The sequence below is a fragment of the Zea mays genome, unplaced genomic scaffold (assembly GCF_902167145.1).
Source record: "Zea mays cultivar B73 unplaced genomic scaffold, Zm-B73-REFERENCE-NAM-5.0 scaffold_359, whole genome shotgun sequence".
Classification (NCBI taxonomy): Eukaryota; Viridiplantae; Streptophyta; class Magnoliopsida; order Poales; family Poaceae; genus Zea; species Zea mays.
In genome coordinates, this window is record NW_023366991.1 from 33,207 (window position 1) to 39,414 (window position 6,208).

General features: G+C 40.6%; 1 long non-coding RNA gene across 2 annotated transcripts; it reads left to right on the plus strand.

The window, feature by feature from the left end:
- Nucleotides 1–1,719: 1,719 nt before the first annotated feature.
- Nucleotides 1,720–5,960, plus strand: LOC118474951 (uncharacterized). 2 transcript variants are annotated; one of them, XR_004854499.1, is made up of 5 exons: nt 1,720–2,281; nt 3,575–3,702; nt 4,661–4,737; nt 5,365–5,457; nt 5,555–5,960. It is a non-coding gene; the product is annotated as an uncharacterized lncRNA (long non-coding RNA). The 2 variants fall into 2 exon arrangements; XR_004854498.1 differs by lacking the exon at nt 4,661–4,737.
- The last annotated feature ends 248 nt before the right edge of the window (nt 5,961–6,208 follow it).

Consider the following 6,208-nt stretch of genomic DNA (forward strand, 5'->3'; position numbering starts at 1 on the left):
CATATGTTTCCTCGCCATAGATCACATTCTTGGATTTTTGGTGGAGACCATTTCTTGGTCAAAAACTCGTACGTGTTAGCCTTCGGTATTATTGAAAATGGTCGTTCATGGCTATTTTCGGCAAAATGGGGGTTGTGTGGCCATTGATCATCGACCAGAGGCTCGTACACCTCACCCCACATATGTTTCCTTGCCATAGATTACATTCTTGGATTTCTGGTGGAAACCATTTCTTGGTTAAAAACTCGTACGTGTTAGCCTTCGGTATTATTGAAAATGGTCATTCATGGCTATTTTCGGCAAAATGGGGGTTGTGTGGCCATTGATCGTCGACCAGAGGCTCATACACCTCACCCCACATATGTTTCCTTGTCGTAGATCACATTCTTGGATTTCTGGTGGAGACCATTTCTTGGTCTAAAATCCGTAGGTGTTAGCCTCTAGTATTATTGAAAATGGTCGCTCATGGCTATTTTCAAGGTCGCTCATGGCTATTTTCATAAAAAATGGGGGTTGTGTGGCCATTTATCATCGACTAGAGGCTCATAAACCTCACCCCACATATGTTTCCTTGCCATAGATTACATTCTTGGATTTCTGGTGGAAGCCATTTCTTGGTTAAAAACTCGTACGTGTTAGCCTTCGGTATTATTGAAAATGGTCATTCATGGCTATTTTCGGCAAAATGGGGGTTGTGTGGCCATTGATAGTCGACCAGAGGCTCATACACCTCACCCCACAAATGTTTCCTTGTCGTAGATCACATTCTTGGATTTCTCGTGGAGACCATTTCTTGGTCAAAAATCCGTAGGTGTTAGCCTTCGATATTATTGAAAATGGTCGTTCATGGCTATTTTCGACAAAAATGGGGGTTGTGTGGCCATTGATCATCGACCAGAGGCTCATACACCTCACCCCACATATGTTTCCTTGCCATAGATCACATTCTTGGATTTCTGGTGGAGACCATTTCTTGGTCAAAAATCTGTAGGTGTTAGCCTTCGGTATTATTGCACTACAACACATATGACCTTCTATGACGTTTGCATGATGACATTAAATAAATTCGTCATTAAATCGATTGCTTTATGACGATTTGTAGCAAATAACTAAGTTTAGTGACAAAAATCTAACAATTGTCATTGAAAACGTCATAGATTTTTTAGGATTCGTATTTGTGACGATATCATGTGACAATTTGTATTTGTCATTCAAAAGATTTCGTCATTTCAAGTTGTACATCATGGTTGTGATGATATCAAATGTCAATGCCTATTTGTCATAGATATTTAATCTATTTTAGAAAAGAAACTCTGTATACTCCATGTTTGTGCTGAGTGTAACACCCAGGTGTTTCACGAAGTGTGGAATTTAATAATCACCCAAAGCAGTGAATGTGATTTTGAAAAGTGTTTGAATTTTATAATTCGGACCACACTAGAGATCCAAAAAACAAGGCATAAAGTTATTAATCAAATTGTTCTCCAATCAATTGTTTGGATAGTGGACGAAATTCGTATGACTTCAACTGATTCAGATGTCGACTAAAATATTGTAGCCAATGTCTTTTTGTTCAGTCCATTTACATCTCGCTTAAACCCTAATCTAACCACCAAGATATTTTGTTTGCTTTTGTTCAAAAAAATGGAAAATCCATCTTTTTCTTTTCCCCGCCGCCATACTCCCTCAAATTATTTCCCCACCGCCTCCATTAGCCCTATCCAGCTATCCCTCAAGAACGCCCTCTCTCCACGCTTGTGCCAATTTCTTCGCCCTCCACCAGTGAGCACGCCAAGCCACCGCCCCTTCCTGTTGCCCAGCGCCCCCCTGCAGCGCGCCCGCCCGCCCGCCTCCCTACCCTGGCCGCGGCGGCCTTCGCTCCATGCACCTGCTTTAGGTTGTGCCGCCGTGCGCCCTCGCTGTGCCGGCCGACCTCGCCGCGGCCTGACCCAGTCATCGTCCCTGCTTCATCTCCCCGTCATGCTCCTCCATGGGCGTGGTGATCACCTATGCCGTCGTAGCCATGCCTTGGGCGCCACACCGGCCGTCAGCCTCATCTCTCTGCTCGCCTGTCTCCTTGCCTCCCTGTGCTCACCACGCCGGACGCCGCTCCCAACCCTCCACACTTCCCTCCCCAGGCCGCGGCGGCCTTCGCTCCAGCTCTGCCTCGCCATCGACTGAGTCCCCACGTCCCTGCGCGGCGACGTGCTCGCCCAGGCCCTGCCAAGGACTCCTGCGAACTCCAACCTCATCGCCTAGCCCCGCCACCGTTTCTAAAGTGGTGATCCACAACTTCCCTCTGTTGTCTCGCTAGTTCTCAGTGAATACAATTTTTGCTAGTACCTTGCTGATGTATGTGTGTACCGTGTACGTGTGTGCAATTGGAGCATAGGAATCCCATGAATGTGTGGAGAAGCAAGCCCCAACACGACGCCCGCTAGATTTTCGATAAAATGAGTGAACTAGGGTTTCGTCGTTGTTCTTGCAAATATCGAATTTAGTCTTGGTGGGCTAATTCTCTATTTTTGTTCGTTGGTTGATTGATGGACTGATAATTCTCTAGGAGTGTGTAGGTTCATGATCATTTTTTATTTCTGATTCTGAAAACAATTGGTTCCTAGTAAGATATTTTACTTGAGTGGGTGTGGTCAGATTTTGTATTGTCCAAAATCCGTGATTTCTCTGTTAGGGCCCATACTAACGTTAGTCTAGTTCTTGGTTTTCTTCTAATTTTAATTTGGCTTACTCGCTCAGTATGACCACATTCATTATTAAATTATTAGTCATATTGTACAGTTGCTTTCAGACATTTATTAGGCATTGGATATTATTATTAGCAAAAGCAACTTGCTTACCGTACTCCTTTTTTGAGCTGTGATATGTGAAATTGAAGTGATTGATCTCGTGGCACTGTTAGTATTGTTGGTCATTAGATTGATTGCCAGGAACGAATGGAACTCTTCCTCTACTGAATCTGTTATGCTTTAGATCTTTAGGTTGATGTGAATGTAGTTTCATGAAATTTTATACTATTTAATAATGTTTATCCGTTAGATCAAATGGTATGTTATCCTAATCAGCTAGTGTATGATTCCATTAATGTAGTGTTGGTTTCCAGGCAAGCCCCAATGCATACAACCCTATGGTTGTGCTTTTAAATGTTTTTTAATACTCTTAAGTCTAGTGAGTTGTGCATTAGGTGAAATAGAATGTGCTCCCTATTCAGAGTCCCTTTGTACACTTATTTTTTCCTAAAATTCTCGGGAGTCCTGATCTATTTGGAATTTTGGATGGAGGGAGTAGTATCTTGGGCTGATGAGGATACTCTGGTTGTTCGCGTTCCATAAATTTTGTTGCATTGTGGTGAGAGTTTGAGAATGTTCTATGTTTGTTCTATCATTTTTGCTTCAAATTCTCATGTGTTCTGCATGTGCTCCTTGTGCGGAGTTCGAGAATTTCCTACATTATGTACTTATTTATTCATTTCAAGTTGTCTTTATTGAATATTTGTTTGTTTGTGAAAATGTTGTATCATTGTGGCCATAAGTTATTTAGGGAATAACTCTGGTTGCAGATGATCCATTCAGCATGTCCTCGTGCTCATCGCATGGATCATATCTGGGCTCACACTGGGGCTCGTCGCTCGGCCTCGTCGAGCTAGAGATCCTCCAACATAGCAGCACAGACGCCAAGAAGGCTTAGGTTGGTCCAATCTGAACCCCTACATATTCCCTGTTGTTACCTCGTTGTGCTCGATCTGGTTACTGCCCTATGTGCGGGTTTGTTATATTGGTAGTGGAGATCTCACTGTCGTGGCTTGTTACATTAGGTAATAGGGATGAGAGCATCATATACTCTATTGGATTCTCAAATTCCTCTGCAATTTTGAACATTAGAGCGTCTTTAGTGTATGTGGTGAATTTTTTTCTCGCCCCTATTAGAAGTCTGCTAGATTTTGTAGGTGGTGGTAATGATAGTGAGGATATAATCTGATGGTAACACCAACATTGACATATTATTTACATGTAGAAGTGTTTGAAAAGGGATGTAGAACAAACAAAAAAGGGTATAGTCAGGAATAAGGAAAAACAATATGGATGGGATTCATTATTTTCTAAGGTTCACCTCGTTCCAGTGATATATGAAATGATACATCAGATAGGTGGGAAGTGGAAGTAGAATGCAATGGATAATAATAAAAATTGATCACTCGAGTATCCTGGATCTACCATTTTTGTTTACTAGGGTAGCATGCACTTTCGGTTTTGTCTTACCTGGTAATCTTTACAGTGCGAAAGGATCTCTAGCTGAGTTGATTAGGTTATCTAACTAGCACTCCTTAGGTTTTGAGTTTGACTCTCTGTGTGAGCATTTTAGGCTATATTAAAAAAATCTAATGGGTTGTCCCATGGCAAACCACTGCTCTAAGCCTTGACCCCGGTGATGTCTTGGTTGTTCTCAAATGGGCTACGGTGTTGTTGCTACGCCAAAGCATAGGTCCAAGGATCGCCCTCGGTGCAGTCTTTTAGCATCCCCTTTTTAGTTACAGTGGTCTATTGTTATTGCCTTATTGAAGTCCAACTCAATTGTCGTATTTGCCCTTGACTAATGGTTCTTCTGTCCCTCATGTTTGGTTTACTATTTACCATGTTTGCTGCAGCTGTCATCCTTCTAGTTGTTCAAAAGCAGCACTAGCTTCATGTCACCCTATTGTTGTGTAATGTTGCTGCCATGGAGGTAGAATATTTGGATTGTAATCATATCAATTATCACACTATTTTGTACTCTAGAACTGAATTCATTTGCTAAAAGAATGTATGGTAATATCAGAATTATTTTGAAGCTTCTAATGAATTATCCTAGCATCAACACTTAGACCTTTTAACTCATTATTGGGAGAGAGGGACAAGGTTCTGAAGTTGTATGTGTTCAACTTTTTTGGCACCATGTCACCATGATTTTTTGTAATCCTATTTATGTTTATCTTACATTTTGGAACTAGTTGATGAAGTTTAGATAAGATTGAGAATACAACCTATTGCATCCACTATATAAGCTTATTTCTCCCGGTTGCTACTAGTTTCTTTCATCATCCAACTTCAACACATTCAATTTGTGTTAGTCCAAATACATCGTATGGTGTATGTATATCTGATCAATATTATTTTCCGAGTCCTAAATCTACTATCAAACTTCTCATACGAGTGTTCTTTCACTAGTTGATACTCTTACACCTTATTCCTTTTTATTTTTGTATTCTAAAGTCATTGATAGGTAGGGCATAGGTCACATATTGTTTTTTTCTGATATCTTTTGCACTACATTCTATTTTAACCATTGAATTTTATGTTAACCTCATTGCAGCCTTTGCAGGCACTTCCTATATTTCTTGATAGGATGTTTCATCATGTTCTTGCTGTAATATCGTCAGTGACATTTGTTCTTGCCTTTGGAGAGGTATTCATCTGATGTCCAAAATTTACTATTTGCTCATTGTGTGGTTTGACTGATAGTGATTGTGTGGGCATCTCATACTTCCCCGTGCTCTTCGCAGGGATCATATCTGAGCTCAGACTGGGGCTCATGTCGCTCGGCCTAATGTAGCAGCACAGGCATTTCAGGAGACCATTGATAGTATGATGAGGTCGATGCAAAAAAAAATAACAACCACCTTCATCAACTATTAAGCTTCAGTCGAGGTCAAGCGTGTCCATCTTTAAGTCTGCTTGACCACTATAGGATCTGTAACCTTATGGATGTTATAGTAGCTAGTAACAATATGCTTAATATTTAGTACTTTGAGTTGAAGTTATAGGATTTTCTTTGGAATTGAAGTTAAAGGATTTGTAGATATATGTTTTGACGTTATATGATTCTCTAATGGATGAAATATTCGTGTTCAACATATTAATATGATATTTTGGTTGTGATGTGTAATATTCCATGATGGTATGAATTCATACGATGTGTTTCTTTTGATGACGATTATATGTGTCACAAATGCTTTACATCGTCACTTGCCACGTTAGTGGCCACTGCATCCCAATTTATGACGAAATTCTTCATCACAATAATTTTGCCACGTGATCAAATCTATGACAAATATTTTTGTCATAAAGATTTTGCCATGTCACATCCCACGTCATCACCATTAGCCATGTGGCAATTCATGTCAGTATGAATTGTGACGTTTTCAGAGCGACTTATG